This window comes from Ipomoea nil, unplaced genomic scaffold (assembly GCF_001879475.1).
Source record: "Ipomoea nil cultivar Tokyo-kokei standard unplaced genomic scaffold, Asagao_1.1 scaffold0114, whole genome shotgun sequence".
Taxonomy (NCBI): domain Eukaryota; kingdom Viridiplantae; phylum Streptophyta; class Magnoliopsida; order Solanales; family Convolvulaceae; genus Ipomoea; species Ipomoea nil.
In genome coordinates this window covers 2859930-2875500 of record NW_017616542.1, presented here as the reverse complement: position 1 = coordinate 2875500, position 15571 = coordinate 2859930, and the positions used below count along the sequence as shown (strand labels likewise).

The following is a 15571-nucleotide window of genomic DNA, read 5'->3' as shown; positions in this document are numbered from 1 at the left end:
AAGAAGATTATAGCAAGGAAAATAGGTTTTGTTGAGACATGGGTTACCTCTTAGCCTTAATTAGAATCCTTGGCTACTAAGGTTCTTTCTCTAAGATCTCCTCTTCGTGATTTCTCTTACGTTTGGTGATAGGGAAATTCTTGTGTGGTGGAATCTATTGTGGTGGGATTTCTAGGTACCTCCTAGGTCCTTATATATATTTAAGAGTCCTAACTAAGGTCTGAAAGGTAAGGATTCACTTATTCTGTTCCTTATAGGACTAAGGTTTTGGTTTAGAGATAAGGGTCCGTGATCCATGGTGGACCCTTCTTAATTAATTAAGGTACTTTAAACCTCTTTTAATGGCAAGCAATTAAATAATTAGTCTGGGTTAGAGGCCGTAACACGGGGTGTTACACGCTCCCCCCCTAACAGAAAGCTTCGTCCCCGAAGCTTAGATTTGCTGAGGTCGACCATCCTTCCTCATCCTAAGGGTTCGTCTTGGTTACCTCATGTGAAAATCTCGGGGTAGCGTTCCCTCATGGCGTCTTTAAGTTCCCATGTTGCCTCTTCGGTCCCGTGATTGGACTAGAGGATCTTTACCATTTCTATGGTCCTTTGGCGAGTGGCCCTTGTCTTGGTGTCTAGGATCTTCACGGGTTTCTCCTCGTAGGTCAGTGTGTCGTCCAGGCTTACTGCCTCGGGTTGCAATACGTGATTTGCATCGTGCACGTACTTCTTTAGTTGTAATACGTGGAACACGTTGTGCACTCGTTCTAGCTCGGCGGGTAAGGTGAGGCGGTAGGCCAGGTTCCCGACTCTCTCTAAGATTTCATAGGGACCAATGAATCGGGGACTGAGCTTCCTCTTCTTTCCGAACCTCATCATCCCCGAGTGGGTGAGATTTTTTTAGCCAAACCTTCTCTGTTGTGGAGAATTCGGCCTGTTTCCTACCCAGGTCGGCGTAGGACTTCTGCGGTCCTGGGCGGTTTTCATTCTTTCTTGTATGCGTTTGACTTTCGTTATGGTGTCGTGTAGGTATTGTGGCCCCAGGGTTACTAGATTGACCATATCTTCCCAACATATGGGTGTTCTACACTTTTGACCATATAATGCCTCGTAGGGAGCCATACGGATGCTTGCGTGATAACTGTTGTTGTAAGAGAATTCGATAAGGTCTAGGTGTTCTTCCCATGTCCCCTGGAAGTCTATCATGCAAGCTCTCAGCATGTCTTCGAGAGTTTCAATTGTCCTCTCGGTTTGGCCGTCGGTAGTGGGGTGGAAGGCGGTGCTCAAGCTTAGTCTTGTCCCATGGATGTTTGAAGGGATTTCCAGAATTGTGAGAGGAACCTGGGATCACTATCGGAAACAATGTTTCGGGGAATTCCGTGGTATTTCACCACCCGGCTCAAGTAGGCCCTAGGTAGTTGTGTCATCGTCCAGGTTTCTTTCATAGCAATGAACCGTGCTGTCCTAGTTTGTCGGGCTACTATTACCTAGATTTTGTCCTTCCCTGTTGGTGTCGTGGGTAAACCTCCTACGAAGTCCATAGATATGGAATCCCACTTCCCTTGGGGTATTTCGAGGGGTTGCACGAGTCCCTTGGGCTTGCATCGTTCGGCTTTTACTCTTTGGCAGTTCAAGCATTTGCTTACGAAGTCTGCGACTTCCTTTTTCTTGTTGGGCCACCAAAACAACTTCTTCACGTCTTGGTACAGTTTATCGCCTCCGGGATGCACGGAGTACGGTGAATTGTGCCCTTCCTCTAGGATTTGTTGTTTTAGGTGGAGATGTGTTGTAGGTACGCACCATCTTCCCTTATAGCGGAGGCTGCCATCATTAGATAGTTGGAATGGCCCGTCCTTTCCCGGGCCAGGTCGAGTCGCATTCTATCTAACTCAGGATCCTGTTGCTGTCCAGCTTTGATTTCCTCGAGTAGTGCGGGTATGATCCTAAGATTAAATAGGTGAATTTATGAAATTGTTCGTCCTTGCTCTACTATTTCCAAATTTAACATTTGAAATTCTTTACAGAGTTCGTCAAACAGGACCCACGTGGTGTTGAGGGAGTGGCTAGCTTTTCAACTTAGTGCGTCTGCCACCACGTTAGCTTTTCCCTCGTGGTACTGAATATCCAAGTCATAATCTTTTAAGAGTTCCAACCATCGTCGCTGTCGCATGTTCAGGTCCTTTTGAGTGAAGATGTATTTCAGGCCTTTATGGTCCGTGTAGATCTTGCATTGTACTCCATATAAATAATGTCTCTAGATTTTTAGGGCGAATACGATGGCGGCTAGCTCCACGTCGTGCGTGGGGTAGTTTTCTTCGTGGGTTTTGAGTTTTCTGGATGCGTATGCTATTACCTTGCCATTTTGCATTAGCACACACCCCAGTCCATTTTTAGAGGTGTCGCTGAAAACTTCGAATCCCTCTACCCCTGAGGGTAGCACTAGCACGGGGGCTGTGGTCAGCCTTTCTTTTAGCTCTTAAAAGGCTGAAGTGCAATTGTCGTCCCACTGAAAAGGGATCTCTCTCTTCATGAGTCTGGTTAGGGGTTGGGCTATTCTGGTGAAATCGAGTACAAACCTCCGATAATAGCCAGCCAATCCAACGAAGCTCCTGACCTCTGAAATTGCCTTTGGTGTGGGCCATTCCTTGATTGCGTGGATCTTAGTTGGGTCCACCATGATCCCCTCCTTGGTTATCACATGTCCAAGGAATGCCACGCTGTCCTTCCAGAATTCGCATTTGGAGAGTTTGGCGTATAACTGGTTTTCCCTCAAGGTTTGCAAGGTTATGCGGAGGTGCTTCTCGTGTTCTTCCTTGTCTTGTGAGTAAACCAGGATGTCGTCAATAAATACAATTACAAAGTCATCTAGGCGGGGCCGAAACACCCGGTTCATGAGGTCCATGAATACTGCGGGTGCATTGGTTAGCCCGAAGGGCATTACTGTGAACTCATAGTGGCCGTAGCTGGTCCAAAAGGTTGTCTTTGGGATATCTGGGTCGGCCACTTTTATTTGGTGGTATCCGGATCTTAAATCGATCTTTGAGAACACCTCTGTTCCCTTGAGTTGGTCGAACAAATCGTCTATTCGGGGAAGGGGATACTTATTCTTTATAGTAACTTGATTTAGTTCCCTGTAGTCGATGCATAGTCGCATGCTTCCATCATTCTTTTTGACAAACAGTACCGGTGCCCCCCACGGCGAGGTGCTGGGGCGTATGTGTAACACCTCGTGTTACGGCCCCTAAAACCATTTAATTAATTAATCAATAGCCCAAGAGAAAGAATAAATCATAATGATTAATTAGGGAAAAAGGCCCACCATAGTCCATGGGCCCTCATATATAAACCCAATCCTTAGTTCCAAAAGGAATAGAATTAGCGAGCCTATAATATTAGTTCCTAATTAGGACTCCTAAATATATAAATAGGGGACTTAGGAGGCACCTAGAACTTCCCACAAGAGAAACGCCCCACCACCAAAAGAGCTCCAAGAATCCCCTTAGGAGAAATCAAGAAAGCAAGGAAGCTTAGAGAAAGATCCTTCATAGCCAAGGAATTAATTAAGGCTAAGAGGTAACCCATGTCTCAACAAAACCTATTTTCATAGTTACAATTCCCCCTTAGGGTTTCCCCATATTATTGTGTATTGGCAAGTTATGATGATTATTATTGGTAATTGATGTGATGATCCCATGGGGGATCTTGATAATCTTGATATTGGGAGATTCTTGATAATTATGGTGTTCTTGGTAATTATATGGAGTTCTTGATGATTATGCGTTGTTCTTGATAATTATGTGATGCTCTTGATGTTTATGTGTTATTCTTACCGAATCTTGCAATTAGAAGACGAACCGTATTCTTGTTGATATAAAAGTGATTAGAACCCTAGGTTGTATCGTATGATCTTATTCTTGGATTATCGGGTGGGGAAATCGCATGTTTGGGTGTTGATTATATTTAGAAAAGCATGATAGGTTATGTGTCGTTCGTTTCTCGTAATTGATCCGTTAATTGTCTACGTATTGTCGTTAATTGCGTTGTAAAGTGTCTAAGCATGGTTTCGGGTTCCACAACGGTTCCCGGGGCGCAATTGATGAAAAAGAGTCAGTGGGGGGTAGGTGGGGGGGTAGGGGACCCGCCACCTACCCGGTGCCGAGAATCACCGCCTGGCAGCGGGTGGCCGGCGGGCGGGCAGCTGCCCGCCGGCAACCCGCTGCCCGGAACAGTAAAACCGGCGGGCAGCCGGCGGGTGGCCCCCCCACCCACTGGCTACCCGCTGGAAATTATCCCAACTTGGGATCCCGGCTTCCCCGTTTGATGTTCCCCGATCCCCTTGGTGTCCCAACGGACTCCGTTTATCGTGCCTATGTCTAGTTTGATGTTTCGGGTACCGTTCGTAGGTTTATGAGTCTATTATATTGCATGCTAGTTGAATTGGTATCCCGTTGACCTAGGTGGAAGAAGTATGAACCCCTTAGGACTATTCTTAGTAAGTGATGGATCACGCATAGGTTTTGTTATACGTTTTCTCCCCCTTCCTAATGTGTAATGTGGGTTGCATGTGCTTGCTATGTGTTATGTGTGTGTGTTACCCCAATTCGGTTGCGATCAGATTGGTTATCCTGAGCTGCGGTTCAGAAGCTGGCTGCGGTCAGATTGATACTCTTGGGCTGCGGTCCACCGTTTGGTTGCGATCAAACGTTTCTATACGAGCTGCGGTTCGTCCTTTTTCCTGGCTGCGGTTAGATGACATTCTCTTGGGCTGCGGTCCACTGTTTGGTTGTGATCAAACACTATGATGAGCTGCGGTTCATCGGTCGGTTGCGATCGACCCCTCCGTGTTGCGATACGGGGCAGGGTGCTGCGGGGCCGTGTCAGAGCTATATGCGCTGACCCTCATGTATGGGCATGCGATTGGTCCTGTGGCGCCAACAAAGTGTGTTATGTGTTGTGACAAGGACGAATTGTGATTACGAGTGTCTTGGGGGATGTGACTATGGGATTTATATTGGGGATTGTTCATGTTGGGTTATGATCATTGTTTATGCTTTGCCTTATCTGTCTTATCTGTTGTGAACTGCATATGCTCGTTATAACTGTTGCTTGTGTCTGGCCTTATCTGTCGAGTCATTCCCGGTTTTAAAGCTAGAGTTCGTAGGATATATCTTCATGCTCAAAATGGTTTTCGTATATCTATATATATATCTCTATATGTATTGTATTTCAACGCGTTGGAGTGGGTTACCAGCATCTCTCGCTGAACATATATATTTGGCTTTCATGCGCAGAGGACTAGAGCACTGGAGCGCGCTAGAACTGGAGCGTAGAAGTAGAGTAGTTTCCCTTTCGGCCTGCGTGCCATATTATGCATTGTGTTTCAATGGATATTAGTTAGACAGCCTGTGCACCTGGGTTCTCTAGCCCAGGTGTGGCATAGCACCCTGTACACTTATGATATACTTTGGGATATAATGAGATATTACCTTTATTATATAAGCTTAAAATGTCTTGAAAATCTGGGGTGTTACAGTTGGTATAAGAGCCTAAGTTTGACCCTAGGAAAAGACTCTTAAGACCGGACTTTAGGACGTTAGGCTTGAACTCTAAGTACCTAGGAACATAGGACTCAGGAATCTTAGGACGCGCGGTGAGATTGTGAAACCTACACATAACTTCCCTACACGTTGCCCTTCCCCATTCTAAAACCCTTCCCCACTTATCACTTCACCAGAAGTGCATCGAACTCTAACTTAACATTCTTATAAACACTGACCAGAAAGACGATAGCATGGCACCGAATAGATGGCAATCAAGGACTCCGGAACCCGCCACTAATGACCCCTTGACCCAAACTCTACAGCAACTAACACAGGTCGCACAGGCACTAAGTGACGCGGCCCTTCGCAACAACAGGCCCCCACCGCCTCCATCAAACGCAAACTCGGACGTCGCCCGACAAGTCTCAAATCACCGACCACCCACGTTTTCGGGAGAAGAGGATCCCGCGGTCCTAGAAGAATGGATCCGGACGCTTGATAAGATTTTTGGAGTAGTGGAATGCCCAGAGGAACGCCGCGTAGAGATAGCCTCATTCTACTTCGGGCACGAGGCCGACCTCTGGTGGATCCACGAGGGACCCACCTATCAACAAGAACCGGGGTTCAATTGGGAGGACCTCAAGACACGACTACGAGAGAGATTCTATCCAACCCACGTGAAGGCATCCATGTACGAAGAGTTCCTTCATCTAAAACAAGGAACGGCCACCGTCGTAGAATACCATAAACGATTCCTCGAGCTGGCACGCTTCGCGCCAGAGCTAGTCCCCACCGAGGTAACCAAGATAGAGAGATTCGTGTCGGGCCTCAACTTCGAAGCTCGAAAGGTGCTAGTGGTAAGCAGACCTCGGACCCTCAACGAGGCTTACTCCAGTGCCGCGAATCTCTATCGGATCCAACTACTCTAACACGGAGTTCAGGAACAAATACGAAGAAGAAACACCGGAAGTGGGGCACCGCTAGTGAAAAGAACGAGAAATGACACCGGCACAAGGACGAACAACCCGACCAACCAAAGACCGACCCTGGGAAACAACGAAGCTAATCCAAGAAGCTTCCCTTGTCCGAGATGCAACAAAAGCCATAGGGGCAAGGATTGCGCAGGCAACCCCTGGCGATGCTTCAACTGCGGAGAGGAGGGGCACATGGCCTTCCAGTGCACTCGACCCCAAAGACCGCGCCCCGCCACCGTGGGCCAACATGGGGGCACCGGTCATCAAGGAAGTTACGGCGCTCCCGGAAAGGTATTCGTTATGAGCCACACTCAAGCCAACCTCGGAAACGAAGAAGACCTAGAAGGGGAAAACCCAATCCCGGAAGACGAGGACCATACGGATCCCACCGAAGAAAACCCAGAAAACGAATTCTGTCTAGGATAAACCATCACACCCCTCGTAACCACCCCTTGTATCGTATGGACCACCTATTTAGCTTAAATACTTCGAAAACATTATGTCTATTTAGCTTAGCTACTTCGGAAGTATTATGAATAAGGATCTTTGGTCAAACTTCAATTTCCACTACGAAGATAAAGCACAAGTGATATCATCAACCCAACCCTTCCCCCACTAAAGGACAAAATAAGGAAAAAGACAAAGGAGGACCACACCACCAAAAAATACCTAATGTCACCATTAAGAATTGAACACTAGACCTCACATTTGCAAGTCCAAGTCCCAACCACTAAGCCATAAGTGTTTCTTGAAACCTTAAGGGGATAACCCCTTGTTAAATCCCTCCAAGTCCCTAAAACCCACAAAACCCCCAAATCAAAAACCCTTCTTCTTCTTCCTCCCCTTCTTCTTCCCCACTCTTTCCCTTCCTCACCTCACACACCTCGCCGCCCCACCCCAGCAGAACCGACGACCACGCACCACCGTCGCCGGCCGAACGCCACCGCTAAGCGCCACACCGCCGCGCCGCCGTCCCAGCCGACCTCGCCCACCGCCCGGAGAACACCCAGCGGCGACCCGCTGCCTCCCTACCCGCCAGCGACGCCGCCCGCCATCCACCCAAGCTTCGCCCGCTGCCACCAACGCCCACGCGACCGTAGGCCTCCACCGCCCCGCCGGAAAATTGCCGAGCTCCGCCCCACCATCGCCACCTTGTAGCGGCCCAAACCGCCACCGGAAAGCTCGCCGGAAAATCGCCGTCGCCGCCGTGCCGGAAAAAGGAGTCGCCGGGAAACGTCACCAACAAACGATCGTCACCATGCCAAAGAAACCTCTCGGAATCCGCACCCTGGAGTGGAGCAATGCCGATTACACCGTAATCGGAGGTAAAGCACTCGAACCCGACCAATTCTCTCCGGAATTGGTTGACATGCTTAGACATCAAGGGCTCTTAGACACTTACCTTGCCATCAAAGGGGATACATACCCCGACTTGGTAAAAGAATTCTACCAACACCTTGTAGCCACCAAACGAGGTGACAAAGTAGAAATTACCACCAAGGTCCGTGGCAAGGAAATTGTGCTTTCCAAGGGCCGGTTGGCCAAGCTCTTGAAATTGACCACCACGGGTGTGTCTGACTATGACCGAAAGGGGTGGATTGATACCCAAACCACGGGATACAAGGACTATCTTGGGTACTTACTCGGGAAAGAGGACGGGTTCACCTCGGCCACTCGACCAAACCGAAAGTGGCTATCGGCAGAGCAAAAGATATTAGTTATGATTGTAACTGATAGCCTCTTGCCCACCAATAACAAGAGCAAGGATGTGGGGAGCTTGGAGTGCACCTTTGCGTATCTCCTAAAACATAAAATCAAGTTCAACTTGCCGGCACTCATGCTAAAGCAGATAGAGTTCTGCAAAACAAACAACCGGCTTAGCCTACCCTACGGGATGATCCTAAGTTGGATCATGGAGAAAAAGGGGGTGGACCTAAGCCACACCGAGGTCAAAACCGCCAACGGCATGGTTTTCAATGCCCAAAACCTCCGCCGCAACGACATCTACTACACCGAGGGAGGACACTATCTCACCCTCGAAGAAATTTGCCAAAAACCCGAGGAGGAACGTAGGGAATTGGTTGATCGATTGGACATCTCCAACAAAAAGCTCAAGCGAGCCATGCAAGATTGCGGAGGTACGGAGGGAAATGAGGGACAAGAGGAGGAAGACGGGCCTAACCCGTCAGTGCACACACAGCCAGGAGGGAACCCGAGGGGACAAAACGAGGGTTCGGTCAACGAACGCATACTCGCTCAGCTCGACCGGTAGAATCAAATCATGGAAGAAGGGTTCTCATCCTTGATTCGCACCACACGCGCACTCGATCAAAGGGTAGCAGCGATCGAGGCCGCCTTGGGCACTCGCGGTGCATCCAGTTCCAGCGCAGGAAACCGAGGTACAACCGAAAAATTCACTATCACAACACCATCAAAAGTTCAGCCTACCACAAGCCAAGACAAACGTAAGGCCGCAACCCTAATCAGGAGGCCGAGCTACGAGGTGTCTAGGGGTGAAGGGATGGACTATAACAACGGGCTTCGGGGACGAAGCCCCTTGTAAGGGGGGGAGAGTGTAATACCCCGTGTTATGGCCCCTAAAACCATTTAATTAATTAATCAATAGCCCAAGAGAAAGAATAAATCATAATGATTAATTAGGGAAAAAGGCCCACCATAGTCCATGGGCCCTCATATATAAACCCAATCCTTAGTTCCAAAAGGAATAGAATTAGCGAGCCTATAATATTAGTTCCTAATTAGGACTCCTAAATATATAAATAGGGGACTTAGGAGGCACCTAGAACTTCCCACAAGAAAAACGCCCCACCACCAAAAGAGCTCCAAGAATCCCCTTAGGAGAAATCAAGAAAGCAAGGAAGCTTAGAGAAAGATCCTTCATAGCCAAGGAATTAATTAAGGCTAAGAGGTAACCCATGTCTCAACAAAACCTATTTTCATAGTTATAATTCCCCCTTAGGGTTTCCCCATATTATTGTGTATTGGCAAGTTATGATGATTATTATTGGTAATTGATGTGATGATCCCATGGGGGATCTTGATAATCTTGATATTGGGAGATTCTTGATAATTACGGTGTTCTTGGTAATTATATGGAGTTCTTGATGATTATGCGTTGTTCTTGATAATTATGTGATGCTCTTGATGTTTATGTGTTATTCTTACCGAATCTTGCAATTAGAAGACGAACCGTATTCTTGTTGATATAAAAGTGATTAGAACCCTAGGTTGTATCGTATGATCTTATTCTTGGATTATCGGGTGGGGAAATCGCATGTTTGGGTGTTGATTATATTTAGAAAAGCATGATAGGTTATGTGTCGTTCGTTTCTCGTAATTGATCCGTTAATTGTCTACGTATTGTCGTTAATTGCGTTGTAAAGTGTCTAAGCATGGTTTCGGGTTCCACAACGGTTCCCGGGGCGCAATTGATGAAAAAGAGTCAGTGGGGGGTAGGTGGGGGGGTAGGGGACCCGCCACCTACCCGGTGCCGAGAATCACCGCCTGGCAGCGGGTGGCCGGCGGGCGGGCAGCTGCCCGCCGGCGACCCGCTGCCCGGAACAGCAAAACCGGCGGGCAGTCGGCGGGTGGCCCCCCCACCCACCGGCTACCTGCTGTAAATTATCCCAACTTGGGATCCCGGCTTCCCCGTTTGATGTTCCCCGTTCCCCGTGGTGTCCCAACGGACTCCGTTTATCGTGCCTATGTCTAGTTTGATGTTTCGGGTACCGTTCGTAGGTTTATGAGTCTATTATATTGCATGCTAGTTGAATTGGTATCCCGTTGACCTAGGTGGAAGAAGTATGAACCCCTTAGGACTATTCTTAGTAAGTGATGGATCACGCATAGGTTTTATTATACGTTTTCTCCCCCTTCCTAATGTGTAATGTGGGTTGCATGTGCTTGCTATGTGTTATGTGTGTGTGTTACCCCAATTCGGTTGCGATCGGATTGGTTATCCTGAGCTGCGGTTCAAAAGCTGGTTGCGGTCAGATTGATACTCTTGGGCTGCGGTCCACCGTTTGGTTGCGATCAAACGTTTCTATACGAGCTGCGGTTCGTCCTTTTTCCTGGCTGCGCTCAGATGACATTCTCTTGGGCTGCGGTCCACTGTTTGGTTGCGATCAAACACTATGATGAGCTGCAGTTCATCGGTCGGTTGCGATCGACCCCTCCGTGTTGCGATACGGGGCAGGGTGCTGCGGGGCCGTGTCAGAGCTATATGCGCTGACCCTCATGTATGGGCATGCGATTGGTCCTGTGGCGCCAACAAAGTGTGTATGTGTTGTGACATGGACGAATTGTGATTACGAGTGTCTTGGGGGATGTGACTATGGGATTTATATTGGGGATTGTTCATGTTGGGTTATGATCATTGTTTATGCTTTGCCTTATCTGCCTTATCTGTTGTGAACTGCATATGCTCGTTATAACTGTTGCTTGTGTCTGGCCTTATCTGTCGAGTCATTCCCAGTTTTAAAGCTAGAGTTCGTAGGATATATCTTCATGCTCAAAATGGTTTTCGTATATCTATATATATCTCTATATGTATTGTATTTCAACGCGTTGGAGTGGGTTACCAGCATCTCTCGCTGAACAGATATATTTGGCTTTCAGGCACAGAGGACTAGAGCACTGGAGCGCGCTAGAACTGGAGCGTAGAAGTAGAGTAGTTTCCCTTTTGGCCTGCGTGCCATATTATGCATTGTGTTTCAATGGATATTAGTTAGACAGCCTGTGCACCTGGGTTCTCTAGCCTAGGTGTGGCATAGCACCCCGTACACTTATGATATACTTTGGGATGTAATGAGATATTACCTTTATTATATAAGCTTAAAATTTCTTGAAAATCTGGGGTGTTACAGTATGTACCCTTTATCTAGCAAGTCTTGTAGCTGTGTTTTCAGTTCCTTCATTTTTTTTGGTGCCAACCTATAGGGTGGTTTTGAGATAGGGACAGCTCCGGGCACCAAGTCTATGGTAAATTCCACATCCCTGGGTGGAGGTACCCCGGGGATTTCATTTGGGAAAAAGTCTGCGAACTCGTGTACCACCGGGATTGTCCGAGGGTTGACTATCTTGGCATCGAGATCCTCGACCAAGCATAGGAAGGCTTCGTCCCCTTTTGTTAGGTACTTCCTCATTTTCATCATGTTTACTAGTTTGACTTCTGAATTCTTGGGGGATCCGCGGTAGGACACCCGTTTGCCGTTTGGCCCCCTTAAGACCACTTTTTGTTCGCCGCACAGGATCGGTGCCCTGAATTTTCCTAACCAGTCCATACCCAAGATCACTTGTATTCCGTCCAGTTTGAACTGTATTAGATTGCTAGGGAACTCTATTCCTCCGATGGTGATCATTATGTTTTCGTACATGCGATCACACCTCATTACTTTGCCTGATGCTACCTTGACTTGCAGTTGCACGCTTGTGTTGGTGGCTAAGCCGAGGTGCTTGGCGAACTCGGTTGCTATGAATGAATTGGTGGCTCCCGAATCAAATAGTACGATGGCAGGGAGGGTGTGTACGAGGAAGGTCCTGGTGACTATGTCGCTGTCCCCGATTCGGGCTTTACTCATGGCAAGGATCCTTCCCTGGGTGATTCCCGTTTTCTCCTTGGGGGCTTGCGCTATTGCTTCTTGGGGTGGGGTGGCCCTAGCAATCTTCGATTTCCATAGTGGGGTTGCGTGATTCTCCTCCACTTTCCTTTTGTGTCCCTCGTGTGTCTCTGGTGGACTGTATGGTATTTGTATGAGTTCGGCTGCTTTAGTATAGGCTTCATTGAGTGTCTTTGGTTTGTGTATGATTAGGGCCTTTCGGCTTTCAAAGTTGAGGCCTGCCACAAATTTCTCTACCTTGGTTGATTCTGTAGGTACTAGTTCAGGCGTGAAACGAGCTAGTTTGAGAAATTGTTTGTGATATTCCATGACCGTGGCTATCCCTTGTTTTAGGTGGAGGAATTCTTCGTACATGGCTGCCTTTATGTGAGCGGGGCAGAACCGTTCCCGTAGCCGTACCTTCAGGGACTCCCAGTTGAGCCCCGGTTCTTGTCTACAGGCAGGTCCCTCGTGGACCCACCAAAGATCGGCTTCGTGCCCGAGTTAGAAGGAGGCTACTTCTACACGGCGCCTCTCTAGGCATTTTACTGCTTCGAAGATTTTGTCAAAGGTTCAGATCCATTCCTCGAGAATTGTGGGGTCATCCTCCCCTGAGAAGATGGGCAGTTGATGGTTCGAGATTTGGCGGTCGATTTCTGTGTTTCCGTTTGGCGGTGGTGGTGGTTGGTTAATGTCATAGAGGATAGTGTTTCTTAGTGATTGGGCGACTTGGGCCAGTTGCTGTAGATTCTGAATCAAGGATTCGTGCGCGGAGGGTTCCAGTGTCTTTGACTGACTTCTTGTTGGTGCCATCCTGACGGTCTATAGGGCCAATATTTATCGTAATGATAAGTTAGTGGGTTGCATCCTTACCTTGATGCGATAAGCGTAGGGGGATTCTTAAATTAAGCATAGAATAGAGTGAGGGGGGTTAGGCATGTAATGATAGGTAAACCCACAATCTCACCGCATGTCCTAAGCTTCCTGAATCCTATGCACCTAAATACCTAGAGTTCAAGCTTAATGTCCTAAGGTCTTGTCTTAAGAGTCTTATCCTAGGGTCAAACTTAGGCTCTGATACTAACTGTAACACCCCTAAATTTTAAAACTTTTAATGCTTATGAAATAAAGGCAATTCTATTATTAAATCCCAAACAGAGCATTACTAAGCATAATTGTTCGGGTGCTATGCCACATCTGAGCTGGAGAACTCAGATCCACTGGCTAAACTATCCAAACAACAGAAATCCCCGAATCAATGTCTAGTACAACATCAAGGCATGCAGGCCGATAAAAGAACTATTCTAGCTAGGTCCACGGGTCCAACTAGCGCGCTCCGGAGCTACTCAGCTGTGCCGGAAAGCTAAATATATCTGTTCAGCGAATAATGCTGGTAACCCACTCCAACGCATTAAATACAATATAGGTAGATATATATAAGGAAAATCATTTGGAAGCCGGAATACATATATACTTATGGACCTCTAATAAAAAACCGAGGATAGACTCAATCAAGCAAAGGTAGGCACATTCAATATAATTAATCACACACATAAAGATTCTAGCATGCACCCTAAGGCCACAAGACTATTCCATATCAATCATATCAGTATTCAATCATTATATCAACCACAATCAACAATAAATCACGTTTACACATTTGGTGGTGCCGCAGGACCCTTCACGTGCCCATACACGAAGTGCCAGTGCATATATCTTTGACATGGCCCCGAAGCACCCTGCCTGTACCGTAGCACAAGGAGATTGATCGCAACCAATCGATGAACCACAACTCATTATGTATATCTGATCGCAACCAGATTATGCACCACAGCCCTTTATATATATAAATAACAGCTTATGGTTCTCAACCCATCCAACTGCCCGTATAGCTAATTGATTGCAACCAATTGGGGTATCATGCACAATTAACACATAAGCCAAGCACATGCAATCCACAATAACACATAAGGTGGGGGAATCATTGGGGAACACTTATCCTAATATAACTTATGCGTGGCCAACCACATTAAACTACTCGAGATACGCCTAAGGGGTCATGCACCTTCCTCCTAGGCCAATGGGATACCAATTCGACTAGCATGCAATACACAAGACTCTTTTATCCTAAGAATGGTACCCGATACATCAAACTAGACTTATATACGACAAACGGGGTACAACGGGACACAATAGGACACGGGGAAACATTAAACGGGGAAAAACACCATGATTCGTACCGAAGTTCCAGCGGGTGGCCGGCGGATGGAGGACCACCCGCCGGCTGGCCCCTGGCGGTGAACTAGAAGGCAGCGGGTGCCCGGCGGGCAGTCGCCTGCCCGCTGGGAAGACGACGTTGGGCAGCGGGTAGGTGGCGGGTAACCTGCCCCCACCTACCCCCCATTGACCCCTATGTAATAAATTGGTCCCGGGATCCCTTGTGGAACCCGAGACCATGTCCAGACACATTCAAACACAAACGACGACACCACGTAATCAAGTAACGGAATAAAACCAAGAACCACACCAAATACATACTAACACGACTCCTAAACATGTCAAAACTCAACACCCGAACATGCAAAATCCCACCCAAACATACCAAGAATAACACAATACGGAATCCACGATATAACCTTAGGGCTCTAGTCATAATTAAAACACAAGATCATTTATATAATTTGTCATAGAATAAAGAACATCAAGATTATCACATAAGCATCAAGATTAACACATAAACATCAAGATTATCTCATCAACATCATATCAATCTCAGGCAAGGCCTTATTAGGACTCGAGCACAGAATCATATATCAAAGTAGCCAATGAAGAAGATTATAGCAAGGAAAATAGGTTTTGTTGAGACATGGGTTACCTCTTAGCCTTAATTAGAATCCTTGGCTATTAAGGTTCTTTCTCTAAGATCTCCTCTTCGTGATTTCTCTTACGTTTGGTGATAGGGAAATTCTTGTGTGGTGGAATCTATTGTGGTGGGATTTCTAGGTGCCTCCTAGGTCCTTATATATATTTAAGAGTCCTAACTAAGGTCTGAAAGGTAAGGATTCACTTATTTTATTCCTTATAGGACTAAGGTTTTGGTTTAGAGATAAGGGTCCATGATCCATGGTGGTCCCATTCTTAATTAATTAAGGGAATTTAACCTCTTTTAATGGCAAGAAATTAAATAATTAGTCTGGCTTAGAGGTCGTAACACAGGGTGTTACACACAGTCCTTCAAAACAATAAAACATATGTGTATTCTTAACTAGGAACCTTCCATGGTTTCACCAAATGTAAATTACCTAAGGAAATGAAAATCCAACCAATGACCAATCTGCAGTCCTACATTGCCCAGAAACTGCAGAACATTAACAATAAACCCCAGGATAGATTATGAATGTAAAGGACTTCCTAGCTTCAACATTAACTTGGTACGGTGCTACAAATTTAG

The 15571-nt window shown here is 46.9% G+C and overlaps 1 pseudogene; it reads right to left on the bottom strand.

Moving 5' to 3' along the window:
• Positions 1-1230: 1230 nt before the first annotated feature.
• Positions 1231-12495, bottom strand: LOC109153194 (annotated as a pseudogene).
• Between the last annotated feature and the right edge of the window lie 3076 nt (positions 12496-15571).